The sequence below is a fragment of the Phyllostomus discolor genome, chromosome 6 (assembly GCF_004126475.2).
Source record: "Phyllostomus discolor isolate MPI-MPIP mPhyDis1 chromosome 6, mPhyDis1.pri.v3, whole genome shotgun sequence".
NCBI classification, from domain to species: Eukaryota; Metazoa; Chordata; class Mammalia; order Chiroptera; family Phyllostomidae; genus Phyllostomus; species Phyllostomus discolor.
In genome coordinates this window covers 94,558,689-94,572,736 of record NC_040908.2, presented here as the reverse complement: position 1 = coordinate 94,572,736, position 14,048 = coordinate 94,558,689, and positions in this window count along the sequence as shown.

Sequence of the window (14,048 nt, the reverse complement as noted above, 5' to 3'; positions counted from 1 at the left end):
CGATAGAACAAACTTGTACATCATAGGTGTCTACCAATTTAGACCGGTAATCATCAGATAGAAAATTTACATGTCTTAAGATATCACATGTCTTTAGAGTTATACTGGAAAAACATGTCACTATCTAAGAGGCAAAGAAATGAAAAATCTAATTGAGTCTGAAAGTTGATTCGCAGAATTTTATGAGTAGAGAGTAAAGCAGGTAATGTGCCTAACTTATATTCATGGACAAGGGCTTCTTGTATAGAAGTTAAATTTTGAAGCTCATGATTCAGTGACAATGAAAAAAAGACTTAGCTTGATGGCCAGAACAGTAAGAAGAACTTTCTGGGTACTTACAGTGTAGACTTTCACTGAAAGTGAAACTTTGTGGAAAGCTGCTGTAGATGGGATGCTTGCCCAGGAAGCTGTAGGGACAGAAGGGACAAGCTACAACCAGAAGCAGAAGGGGGCCAGGAGGGCCTGGCAGGCTTGCTGATAGTCACATGCTATCTCTTCCTTACTACTTTGTTCCTCACTGCAAGACTTCCCTTCACATCCTCTTCCCTCTGGGTTTCTCTCTCCATGTGAATCCAGGCCATTCCTGGGGCCCTGGAATTGCATACATAGCCCATGGCAAAACTAGGGCACTAGGAAAGAAGGGGGAATGGATCAATCATCTTTTCCTATGAGCTGGCCACTTCTTCAGGGCAAGGTCTCCAAGCCAGGAAAACAGTATACTTGGTTACATGTGGCAGAAGCAGAGGGATCTTATAGGAGACTGAGTAGAATGGCTCTTTAAGGAGAGATTGTGCAAGGTTAGACTCTGAGAGCCTCAGGAATTCTTTTCCAAGGTCAAATAGTCCATGATAACAATAGTAAGGACCATATGCGTATAGTGCTTTATGGCTTGTAAAGTGATCTTGCATACATTACCAAAATGACCCTGTGAGGGCCACAGATCAGGTATTATTAGATGGGAGGAGTAATCTGAGACTTAGGAGGTTAAACAGCTTGTCCAAATTCAGGAACCCAAGTTCCATCTTTTTTTTTTCTTAAAACATTAGTTTTATTATTAAGTTTTATACTAGGTTGTATTACTTAGATATGTATATTTTACTTTTTTGTTGTTCAGTTACAGTTGTCCCACCATTTTCTCCATCACTCTCCATTGCCCCCCCTCCACTCCCACAGTCAGTCCTCCCATTGTCCGTGCCCATGAGTCCTCTATTCAGGTTCCTTGGCTTGCCCTGCTAAAGGAAACATCAACAAAAAGGAAGGGGAACCAACTATATGGGAAAACATATTTGCCAATGATAGCTCAGACAAGGGTTTAATCTCCAAAATACATAAGTAACTCACAAGACTTCACACCAGCAAGACAAACAATCCAATTAAAACATGGGCAAAGAAGCTGAACAGACATTTCTCCAAGGAGGACATACAGAGGGCCCATAGACACATGAAAAGATTCTTAACATCACTAGCTATTGGAGAGATGCAAATAAAAACCATAATGAGATACCACTTCACACCAGTCAAAGCGGCCATCATAAACAAATCAACAAACAACAAGTCCTGGTGAGGTTGTGGAGAAAAGGGAACCCGAGTGCACTGTTGGTGAAATTCAGACTGGTGCAGCCTCTGTGCAAAACAGTATGGAATTTCTTCAGGAAACTAAAGGTGGAACTGCCTTTCAATCCAGCAATCCCACTGCTGGGACTATACTCTAAAGAGTCCTGAATCACCAATTCAAGAACCCATGCACCCAATGTTCAAAGCAGCATTATTTATAATAGCCACTTGCTGGAAACAGCCTAAGGGGCCATCAGTAAATGAGTGGATCAAAAGACTGGTACATTTACACAGTGGAATATTATGCAGCAGAAAGAAAGTAGGAGCTCTTACCTTTTGTGATCACATGGATGGAGAGCATTATGCTAAGTGAAATAAGCCAGGTGGTGTAAGACAAATACCAAGTTCCATCTTTTTCTTAAATATATTTTTATGGATTATGCTATTACAGCTGTCCTATTTTTTTCTCCTATATTCCCCTCCACCCTGCACACCCCCTAGCACCCACATTCTCCTCCTCCCTTTCAGTTCATGTCCATGGATCATACATATAAGTTCCTTCGTTTCTACATTTCCTATACTATTCTTAACCTCCCCCGTCTATTTTCTACCTACCATTTATGCTACTTATTCTCTGTACCTTTTTCCCCTGTCTCTCCCTCCTCCCCTGTTGATAACTCTCTCTGTGATCTCCATTTCTGTGGTTCTGTTCCTGTTCTATTTGTTTGCTTTGTTTGATTTTGTTTTTGTTTTAGGTGTGGTTGTTAATAATTGTGAGTTTCCTGTCATTTTACTATACATGTTTTTATCTTCTCTTTTCTAGATAAATCCCTTTAACATTTCATTTAATAAAGGTTTGGTGATGATGAACTCCTCTAACTTGACCTTATCTGAGAAGCACGTCATCTGCCCTTCCATTCTAAATGATAGCTTTGCTGGATAGAGCAATCTTGGATATAAGTCCTTGCCTTTCATGACTTGGAATACTTCTTTCCAGCCCCTTCTTGACTGCAAGGTCTCTTTTGAGAAATCAGCTGACAGTCTCATAGGCACTCTTTCATAGGAAACTGCCTCCTTTTCTCTTGCTGCTTCTAAGATTCTATCCTTAATTTTAATCTTGGCTAATGTAATGACGATATGCCTTGGCGTGTTCCTGTTTGGGTCCAACTTCTTTGGGACTCTCTGAGCTTCCTGGACTTCCTGGAAGTCTGTTTCCTTTGCCAGAATGAGGAAGTTTTCCTTTATTATTTGTTCATATAACTTTTCTACTTGTTGCTCTTCCTCTTCCCCTTCTGGTACCCCTATAATTTGGATGTTGGAATGTTTAAAGATATCCTGGAGGTTCCTGAACCTCTCCTCATTTTTTTTGGATTCCTGTTTCTTCATTCTGTTCTGGTTGAATGTATGTTTCTTCCTTCTGGTCCACACCATTGATCTGAGTCCCAGTTTCCTTCCCATCACTATTGGTTCCCTGTACATTTTTCTTTATTTCACTTAGCATAGCCTTCATTTTTCATCTAATTTGCAACCAAATTCAACCAATTCTGTGAACCAGTGCTTCACCAGTGATCACCAGTGCTTTGAACTGTGCATCTGATGGGTTGGCTATCTCTTTGTTGCTTAGTTGTATTTTTTCTGGAGCCTTGACCTGATCTTTCACTTGGGCCATTTTTTTTTTTTTTTTTTTTTGGCTTAGCACACCTGCTACATAGTAAGGTGCGGAGCCTTAGGTGTTCACTGGGATGGGGTAACCCACGTCACTTAGTCGTGGTGCTATACGTGGGGGAGGGGTCTGAGAGGGAACATTGGCGTTTGCTCCGCTACTTTGTTGGATTGCAGTCACTTCCCCTGCTTCCCACAAGCAAAGTGGGCCCTTCTGGTGCTGATTCCCATGTGGGTGGGTTTGTGTTCATTCTAGGACCCTGTGGGTCTCTCCAAAGAACTCTCCTGTCAGGCTGGGAGTTTCTCCCTCTGGCACCTCCACCCCCACAGGTGTTTCAATCAGTGGCAAAGCTTTATTTCTCCAAGCTGGAGCCCTGGGTTGTGCAATGTGTCCCAGGTGTTCCTCCCAGTTTATCTACATGTGAATGTGGGACTGCAGGCTCCGCAATCCACTGCCTTGCTGGGTCTGCCAGCCTCCATCTTGCCTGCCCCGGTCCTCCAGCCACTGCCTTACCGTGAGTCCTCTCTGCTTGGCCTGTCTCCACCCCTCGTACTGGTCTGGATGAATGTGTCTTGTTTAACTCCTTCGTTGTCGGACTTCCATACAGTTCGATTTTCTGTCAGTTCTGGTTATTTTTTGTTTTAAAATTGTTGTCCTTCTTTTGGTTGTGCTAGGAGGCACAGAGTGTCTACCCACACCTCCATCTTGGCTGGAAGTTCCCAAGCTCCACCTTTAAAATCAACTGATAATACTTATATCCCACATTGTTAGCCAGTGTGAAGGACCTCTTTCCTGGTTCCATCTTCTTTGCTTCCTGTTGATGGACAGAGCAAGTTCTCATTCCTTTGCTACTTTTAAGCCTTGTCTTAAAGATTATATGTCTATATCTGTATCTATACCTATATCTATATCTATGTACAAGAATATGTATGTATACACACAGACACATACACGGGATGGGGCAAAAGTAGGTTTACAGTTTGTATGGAAAATAATACAGTAATAAATAATAAAATAACAATAAACCGTCTCACGTACTAACAACTGTAAACCTACTTTTGCCTGCCCTGTGTGTATGTATACCGTATATTCATGTAAGGCTGTGTGTGTAGGTGTGTGTATATATAAGTACATATATACATATACTGCTTTCAAAGAACTTACTTGATGTGGACTCCGGCCAGCAATGTCCACAGCATTGTGGATGTGATGAACAAATTCACATGGACTGCAGAAGTCTGGTGGAGAAAGGGATGGCATGGCCACTCTCTGAATGAGAGTGCCCTGATCCTTGTCTGGAGAGGCTTTTATTGGCTTTAATTTGCATAGACATACAGGTGTATATGGGAAGGTCATAACATTCAAAGAACTCTGAGGGCTTATTCTGAGTCAGGGTCAAATAGCTAAAGGGCCATAAAACTTAGGGGAACAAATTCACTTCCTGCTTGGACCCTTATCATTTAAACTGAGGGTATTAGCAAAGTAGGTTTCATAGGATTTTATGCATTCTTTCTCAGCCCTGATTGCTCTAGGAAAACCGCCCTTTCCAGCACAGGGCCACACCCACCTCCAGCATTGTTTCAGGCTTAAGTCAGACAGGGGATGTAAGGCCACCAAGAGATTAGGAGACTTCTTGCAGGCAGAATGAGGACTCAGGCTATGTCAAAGCCAAGGGGTGAGGTCCATCACCTCCTTTCTCCATAGCTCCTCAAGTCCTTCCCTGAGGGCCCCCTCGTGACAGTGACTGTCTTTCAAAGGTCATCCCTCCCTTGAGGAATCTTACCCGTCATTGGCTAACCAGTCATCCACCTAAGGCCATGCAGGGTGAAGTAAAAGGGGGCAGAGGCAGCATCCCTGCCAGGGAGATAAGCTTTGTCTCCTTAGTGGCTTATGATCCCAAGGTCTTTTACTCAGCCTTAGCCATGGGGGGTTAACAGCTTCTGAAAGCAGGCAGGGCAGTTCCCAACAGATGGACATGGACCACAGCGTGGTGGCTGCAGTGGGTGGAGCAGTATAAGTGGGATAAATGGTAATGGAAAAAATACAATAAAAAAGAAAAAACATTTAAACTTTACTGTTATGGCATAAAAATGATTAAGTAGTGTAGATAATAAAGATTCTTTGATATTTAGAGAAATTTATTTGCAAAATACAAAACAAAGAGCTAATCTGAATATTTTTGGCAACATAAGCAGGACCAATGTAACCCATATTAGATATAAAAGAATCAGTCACATTATTTTGCTTTATATTTCATCAGACCTTGTCCCTGGAGCTGAACTGAGGAAAACTGACATTCCAGTTGAGAAAATTATGTTAAGTATTACGGTCACATTGATTTTAATTTGACCTTGACTGACATTCTTCCTACTTCAGCTAGTGCTGAAATAAATTCCTGTTGTTTAGATTCTTTCTTTCTTCTGAGACAAAAAGTTGAAACATTTTATTTTTTTAACTGTGTCATTTCCAAGCTTTGTATTTACAACCAAAAAGTCTTCTTGAGCTTGACTGTTCATTGACACTTGAATAAGAAATGCCTTCCCAGCAGTATTTCTGGGTGCTCCTGGAGATAAAGGAAGGTGCTGTGAAGGGCGCTGAGATTTCACAGCTCTTCTCTCCCCCCAGTTCTGGTTTCTTCGACTACTGCTCCCAATGCTGGGTGTCTGTTTCCTACACCTTGTCGCCCTACTGGACTGGGCCTTTGATCTTCTCTCCCTTAAAAGTACACCTACTCAAGGATGTGTAGCTATGTTAATGTTTTGGGTCAACAGATTTAAATTACATAACACTGCACTCATGGGAAAACAAAGAATTACAAATTAATCTCATACATGACCCTTCCTAAAATGTCCTCAGTCTTTTCACTTCAGAGATATGGGCCTGGCGTATGTTCTACTCAGTCTTCTTGCTGTGATGTAATTATCAATTTCCTTACCACTTACTTTTAAACAAATTAATTTGTAGCACCCGTTATACTCCTAACTGTGACCCTTACTTATCCAATACTCGAGCGATTCTCAGTCTTAGGTGCAGAGTGGAAGAAATCACTGAGTTTATTTAAATATACCAATGCCTGGGAACCATCCTCACCAATAATCGAAAATGGAAACAGGGCACTGGCTTATGGCTTTTTAGAAAAGCATTGCAAGTAATTCTAATGTGACTCAAAGTTTAGAGCCACTGTAATACTCCTTGATTTCTTAATGTATTTCAAATTCCTGTTTCTAGGTCTTGGTGTTAGTCAGTAGGGGAAACCAATACCCATGGAATGCATGGGGCCTCAAAAGTCACCTGGGATTAGATATTAACAAAAAGATACAGTCACCGTAAGTTGCAGAATTAATACAATAGGTCCAAAGTCTAACAGGTCTCTCATCCATACCCTTCGTGCAGGAGGAGTGAACTCGATTAAACAAGGATGTCTCATAGACAGAAGGGAAGAGGATGTGCAGAATGGAGAGTGAAGAGTCTTTGTGGGAGGGAGGCTGAAGGGACCAGGGAGAAACTGGGGTGGGGGAGAGGGTGCTGCACACTCTGATCAAACAGAACCAGGAGGCACTCCCCTCTACCTCATTCAGAACTCATTCCTCAACCTTTTATCCCCATCCAGTAGGTGGGGAAAACCCAAAAAGCTTTGGGAAAAAAACCCAAAAGCTATGGAAATGTTAGTGCCTCTCCTCCATGGAGAAATCCCTGTGGAGTCCAGAAGCTCAATAGCTTCTGTCAGGAATAGTTAACATGAGTCCTTCAAGATTGCCCAGATTTGGGCACTTAGGCAATGTTGCTATGGTTTGGACTTGGATTTTTAATTCAAATCTTCATTCAGCAATTTACTTTGTTTAGAAATCTTCAGAAACCAGCTCTTTGTTTCTTATCTGCTACTTTCTTACAGCTCCAACTAATCCACACTTCTCATCACTTCCTGATTATACTTCATCCTCTTTTACCACCAAATCATCAGCAGAACATGACTGGATGTCATTGTTCCTTATGAATGGGTCCTGTACCAGATTGGATACTCAGTGAAACTTTGTTGAGTCAAAGTACAATGCAAAATTGTATAGGACATTCACTTCCAACCAAGATGGAGCAACAATGCATTTACCCTCCTATCTAAAACAACCAAAAAATGAGCAAAAGATACAAAGTAGCAGTGAACCCTATGATTGTCCCATTCTACTGCCTTAAGAAAATTTCTAGGCTGAAGTACAGAGAAAGAAAACCTAGGCAGAGCTTGGCCAACTCTGTAATCGCAGAATTGCTTTTTAGAGTCCAGGGTAGTTAGCATTCCTGGGAAAGAGTACTAGGAGAAGAGAGTTGCACAGACAGAAAACTCCAGAGATCTGCAGAGAGTTGAGCATTCAGGTAAGTACTGAGCAGCTCATATGTGTGAGGTGATTACTTAAAGTCATGGAAGAGAGCACTTAAAATTTTTGATTAGAGCTAATAGTTCCCAGAACAGTGCCTAATACAACTAGAAAACTGGAAGATTCACAGAACATTGGGTAGAATACACAGTATGCACTTGGCTTCAGTAGTAGGCAGTAATTAGCCTTAGAGTGAGCAGTACTGTGGTCCGGGGTAGCAAACGTTAAAAGCAAGATTTGAAAGCATCAAACTGTTTCCAAGTAACTTAACTGAATCCCAGAACAAAGTCTAAAAATATTTATATGCTTTATGCGGATTCATCTATTATTAATATTTTTGTCCTATTTGCTTTCTTTATAAGTATGATATACACATTATTCTTTTTCCTGAACATTTGAAAATATGCTGTGCACATCATGGCTCTTTATTCCTAAGCAATCCAGTGTGTTTCCTGAGAAAGAAAACATCCCCTTACACTCCAAGAGTATAGTTACCAACTTCAGTAAATTTAACATGAAAATAGGACTTTAATCTATTGTCCATTTCAGTCTTGTCAATTCCCCTGCCCAGAAACATCCTCTCCTGCACGGTTTTCCCTCAGCACAGGGTGCAGAGCATGTACTGCATTTACTCACTGCAGCTCCGCAGTCTCCTCAGATCTGGCACAGTTCCCCAGCTTGTTTTTGTCTTGTATGACACTAATATTTTTTAAGACTACAGTCCATGGGCCACTTTTTATAGTGCCTCTGTTCCACGTGAAAAATCTTTGTCAGAGCTTATCTTTGCTCAAACTTTGAAACTGTTTTTACATCTGGCCAGTCAGAGCTAGAATCAAGCCATGCATAGCAATGCTAGAGACACTGTGATATACAGAGGAATTTTTGGAACAGAAAGATCTGACAGTAAAGGGAGAGTGAAAGTGGATGTGTGACAAACTGAAGAGTAAGTGTTGGGAACTGCCCAACACTTATTGCTTCTGTCTGCTTTCAGAAGCTGTTAACCCCCCATGGCTAAAGCTGAGTAAAAGACCTTGGGACTATCAGCCACTAAGGAGACAAAGCTTATCTCCCTGGCAGGGATGCTGCCTCTGCCCCCTTTTACTTCACCCTGCATGGCCCTAGGTGGATGACTGGTTAGCCAATGACGGGTAAGATTCCTCAAGGGAGGGATGACCTTTGAAAGACAGTCACTGTCACGAGGGGGCCCTCAGGGAAGGACTTGAGGAGCTATGGAGAAAGGAGGTGATGGACCTCACCCCTTGGCTTTGACATAGCCTGAGTCCTCATTCTGCCTGCAAGAAGTCTCCTAATCTCTTGGTGGCCTTACATCCCCTGTCTGACTTAAGCCTGAAACAATGCTGGAGGTGGGTGTGGCCCTGTGCTGGAAAGGGCGGTTTTCCTAGAGCAATCAGGGCTGAGAAAGAATGCATAAAATCCTATGAAACCTACTTTGCTAATACCCTCAGTTTAAATGATAAGGGTCCAAGCAGGAAGTGAATTTGTTCCCCTAAGTTTTATGGCCCTTTAGCTATTTGACCCTGACTCAGAATAAGCCCTCAGAGTTCTTTGAATGTTATTTATTGTTTAATCATTTCTTCCTGACAATGATTGATGAGCTTTATGTATATACCCTGTATTCCTGTGCAAATTGAACCTGACAAAAGTCTCTCAAGGCAAGCGTCAAGGCACTCTCCTCTTGAGAGAATGGCCAAGGTCCTCCTAGGCACTTTCCCCTTGAGAGAGTGGCTGTGTCATCCCTTTTCTTCCACCAGACTTGATAGTCCATGTGAATTTGTCTCATTTCATCCATAACACTGTGGACCCCAGTAGCCAGGATCCACATCATCCATGAGTCCTTTTTCCTGTTTGCTCAGTCCCCTAACGGCCCTCCCCCAGAGCCGTCATTCTGCTCTCCATCTATGAGTCTGTCTCGATTTACTTATTAGTTCAGTTTGTTCATGAGATTCCACATATGGAAAATGAGGATCACAGCAGGAATGCTAAGGGAGAAAAGAGGAGTGATTCAGAGAAAACCGGAATCAAACAAGTGTGTCCAGACCATATTGCAATAAAAACCATTTTAGGATGTAGACAGACACCAAAGTTAGGCATGTGCCAAGGAGAGCAAGATAGAAGAGTCCAAAAGGTAGGGAGTGGCAGGCTGTCCATGTACAGGCATGAGACACATCGCTCAGGAGGTGACATTCGAGTCAGTGAAAGCCTGCCACGTGCATAGGCAGTGTGCTGGGTGGGGTGTGAGGTGCTTAGGGGAGTCCTGGCATGTGGCCATTCCAGCTCCTGCAAAATGAGAGGCATGAGAGATGTATTCATTGTCCCTTTCCTTGTGAAATATTTTCTGATAGCTCCTCAATCTTACTTAGATTCCTTATGTTATATATTCTCCTACATTCATAATTTGTTATAGTTCTTGTAATGGTAAGTTATAATTTATTTGGCGACAGCTTTGCTGGGTATGTAGGAAGCTGAGGTTTCTAGCTTGGCTGATGGGTGCCGTTTCTGTCCAAGAGCTTTTAGGAGTGGGAACAGGTTCAAGGGTGTAAGATTAAACTGGCTTTGCACATCTTGATTTTGAGGTGGCAGTGGGATATTTGTGGGTAAAGGTCCAAAACACAAGAGGGATCATGGACCTGGGACTCAGGAAAGAGCGTGGATGTTATTGACAAATCAGTGACAGCTGACAGCTTGGCAGAGGGTGAAGTGCTGCCAGAGAAGGGGCGCCTCAACAAGGTGAGCACTGAGCCCCAAGTACAGCCTGTTCTCAGGAGGCTGGTGTCAGGGCAGCTAGAGGGACACAGAGGGAGGAGCAATGGTGGAGGAGAAGATGACTAACAGCCTGTGTTTCAAAGTTGTCTGCAGGCTCAAAGGTGCCTGGGGTACTTATTTAGAAGATGGGATTCCTGAGCCCAGATCAGATCTTCAGAATCAGAAACGCTGGGAGTGAGACCTGGGAAACTAACCTTTAGTGAGCTTCTCAGGTTATGACAGCCACTGTTATAGAAAGAGGTGTTACAGGGTCTAAGACAGAAACCTTTTTCAAGGAAGAAGTGGCCAATAATTTCAAATTTTATACAAAAGTCAAATTTCATAGAAAAATCTAATAAAATCTGCATTGAAAACTGACCACTGAGATTTTGCAATTAGTTGATTTTTGGTGTCCTTACTGAGAACAAATTTTGCACAACAGTGGAGGTGAATGCTATACTTCTTTCCAGATCATAACTCTCTTTTTTATTTTTGAAGAAAAACATAGGGGGTAAATTTTTTTGAGACTTAAAATCTGTGCTTTTCTGCTACTTTTTAGAAATTTCAGACTTTTTTATTTCTACAGCATCATGTCCCCCTAAGAAACGTCAAACCTATTTCCTCTGGTCATGTAGACATGTTAAATTAACTTTTTTAAAGAAATCACTTTTGCAATTTTTTCCTTACTTTTATTTCAAAGATAAGAATTTCTTTCCTTTTTTTTTAAAGATCAAGAATGCCATTAAAATGTGTTCTAATGCTAGAGTCTGCTTATTATTTGTTCTTCTGGTACCTGGGTATCAATTTCAAGTTTCCAGAGTATTTTTAAATTCTGGAAAGTTTTCTTCAATTACACTCTTGATAAATTTCTCCCATTTGTTCTGTATTCTCCTTTAGGAAATTCAATTAATCTTGGGTTGCTTCTTTGTGTCCTATCTTCTATAACTTTGTCATCCACTCTTGAACTGTCATTTTGTTATTTTCTTTTGCAGTCTGTTCAGAATCTATTTTCTGTTCTTTTAATCTGTTTTTGAAACATTAATCCTACTACTCATGATTCCAGTCAGTGTCTGTTTTATCATGGAATTTGTCCTGATCTCTCCTTGTTTCATAATGTTGCTCTGATCTTCCATCTCCCTGAAAATGGATTACAGATATTCTCATTAGGTTAGATACTTCATTCTTCTGTTTCATGAGGAAAACCTGCATGATGGATTAGAACTGGTTGAAGCACAGATTTGTTTCTGCTGTCTTCTGTTTCTTTTGCATTGCTACTTTCTCATAAGGGTCAGATTGCTTTTCCTTCCTCTAGTTTACTTTGACATACTTGGTGATTTGGTCATAGCCATTGCCCTGGTTGTGCCAGCTGTGCCCTCTGAGGGCTGAAGGGGGCCTGGAATTCAAAGTGCAGCTGGCTGGCCCGTCTGACCCTCAGGGGTAGAGCAGCAGCCTCTAGCGAGAAGGCACTTCTTTCTAATTGTCACAGACATTCTGATCCTCACAGTTATCAATGGGTCTTGTTGTCCACATGGAAAATTGCTTTAAAACTTCATTCTAGTAACTTGCTTTTAGTAGAAGACTACACATTCAAGGCTGAGCTTCCCTGCAAGCTGTGTAGCAGGTCAGTGACCAGGAGTAATACCAGAGAACCACTCACTTCCAACCATGTCATGTGCTTCCTGGCAGATTTTCTACTTCAAGGCATACTCCATTTTTTCACTATGGTCATCTATTTTAAGAAATTCAAGTACCACGTTGACTGGTGTGGTTCAGCTGGTTGGGCATTGTCCCACAAACTGAAAGGTCACTGATTCTGTTCCTAGTCAGGGCACATGCCTGGGTTGTGGGCCAGGTTCATAGTCAGGGCACATATGAGAGGCAGCTGATCGATGTTTCTCTCGCACATTGATGTTTCTTTCCCTCTCCTTCTCCTTCTCTTTCCCTCTCTCTAAAAATAAATAAATAGCCCTGGTTGGCGTAGCTCAGTGGATTGAGCATGGGCTGTGAACCAAAGCATCACAGGTTCGATTCCCAGTTAGGGCACATGCCTGGGTTGCAGGCCATGGACCCCAGCAACCACACATTGATGTTTCTCTCTCTCTCCCTCCCTCTCTCTCTCTCTCTCTCTCTCTTTTTCCTTCCTTTCCCTCTCTAAAAATAAATAAATAAAATCTTTAAAAAAAGATGCCACTTAAAAGAAAAGAGAAAGAAAAAATAAGTAAATAAAATCTTTTTAAAAAGAAATTCAAGAATCATTTTTAAAAGGATATTAACTCTTCTTTATATGAACACTAATTCCCTCTATGAGGTTGCTTCCCTCATAACCTAAGCATCTCTGAAAGGCTCCACTGCTTAATACCATCATATCTGGCCATGAAGTTTTCAACATAGAAAGTATGGAGTGAGATACAAACATTCAGACCACAACACCATAACAGACAGACAGTGGATGAGTAGTTGTCTGGGGTTTGGTGGTAGTGAGAGAGTGACTGCTGATGGGTACACAGCATCTTTTTAGGACAAAAGTGTTCTGGAATTAGTGGTGATGGTTGCACAGTCCATGAATATACTGAACTCACTGAACTGTATACTTTAAATAGGTGAGTTTTGTAGTTAGTGAGTTATATTTCAACAAACCCATTGAAAATGTATCATAGACATTTCACCAGTCATTCCTGTTGTTACAAAATAACATTGCATAGTCTACATTCAGTATAATTTATTTTATCATTCTTATGTAATTGGATTCATTTTTTTGGTCTCTTTTGCTATTAACAGCAATTCTTTAAAAAATATAACTGTGGGTATATATTTTTACTTCTCTTAGGTAACTATAACTAAAATTGTTGGATCAAACCCCATGTTCCTCTTTAATTTTAATAGATGCTGCCAGATTAATTTAAAGAAAAAAAATAGTGGCTTCTGGTCAAGATGGAGGCATATGTAGACACACTGTGCCTCCTTGCACAACCAAAAGAAGGACAACAACAAATTTAAAAACAAAAAACAACCAGAATTGACAGAAGATCAAACTGTATGGAAGTTTGACAACCAAGGAGTTAAAGAAGACACACTCATCCAGACCAGTAGGAGGGGCAGAGATGGGCATGCAGAGAGGACCACGCAAGGCTTCAGCTGGCGGACCCAGCACCAGATAGTGAAGCAGAGTGCGCAAGGCTGAAGCTGGCCGACATGATTACAGCAGTGGCTAGTGAAGCAGGCAATCCCACATTTGTGTGCAGATAAATCGGGAGGAACAACTGGGGAGTAAGACAGACCACACAACCCAGAGCTCTAGTGCAGGGAAATAAAGCCTCAAACCTCAGATTAAAAACTGGGGGGGCGGGGGTTGAGGCGGCAGCAGGAGAAATTGCCACCCTCACAGGAGAGTTCATTGGAGAGACCCACAGGGTTCTAGAACATACACAAGCCAACCCACTTGGGAATCAGCACCAGAAGGGCCCACTTTGCTTGTGGGAAGCAGAAGAAGTGACTGAAAACCAGCAGAGAGTGGAGCAAGTGCCACTGTTCTCTCTCAGACCCCTCCCCCACAAACAGCATCTCAAGTAAGTGATGTGGGTTACCCTGCCCAGGTGAACACTTAAGGCTCCACCCCTCACTACATAACAGGCACATCAAGACCAAAAAAGTGGCCCAAACAAAAGAACAGATCAAAGCTCCAGAAAAAATACAACTAAGCA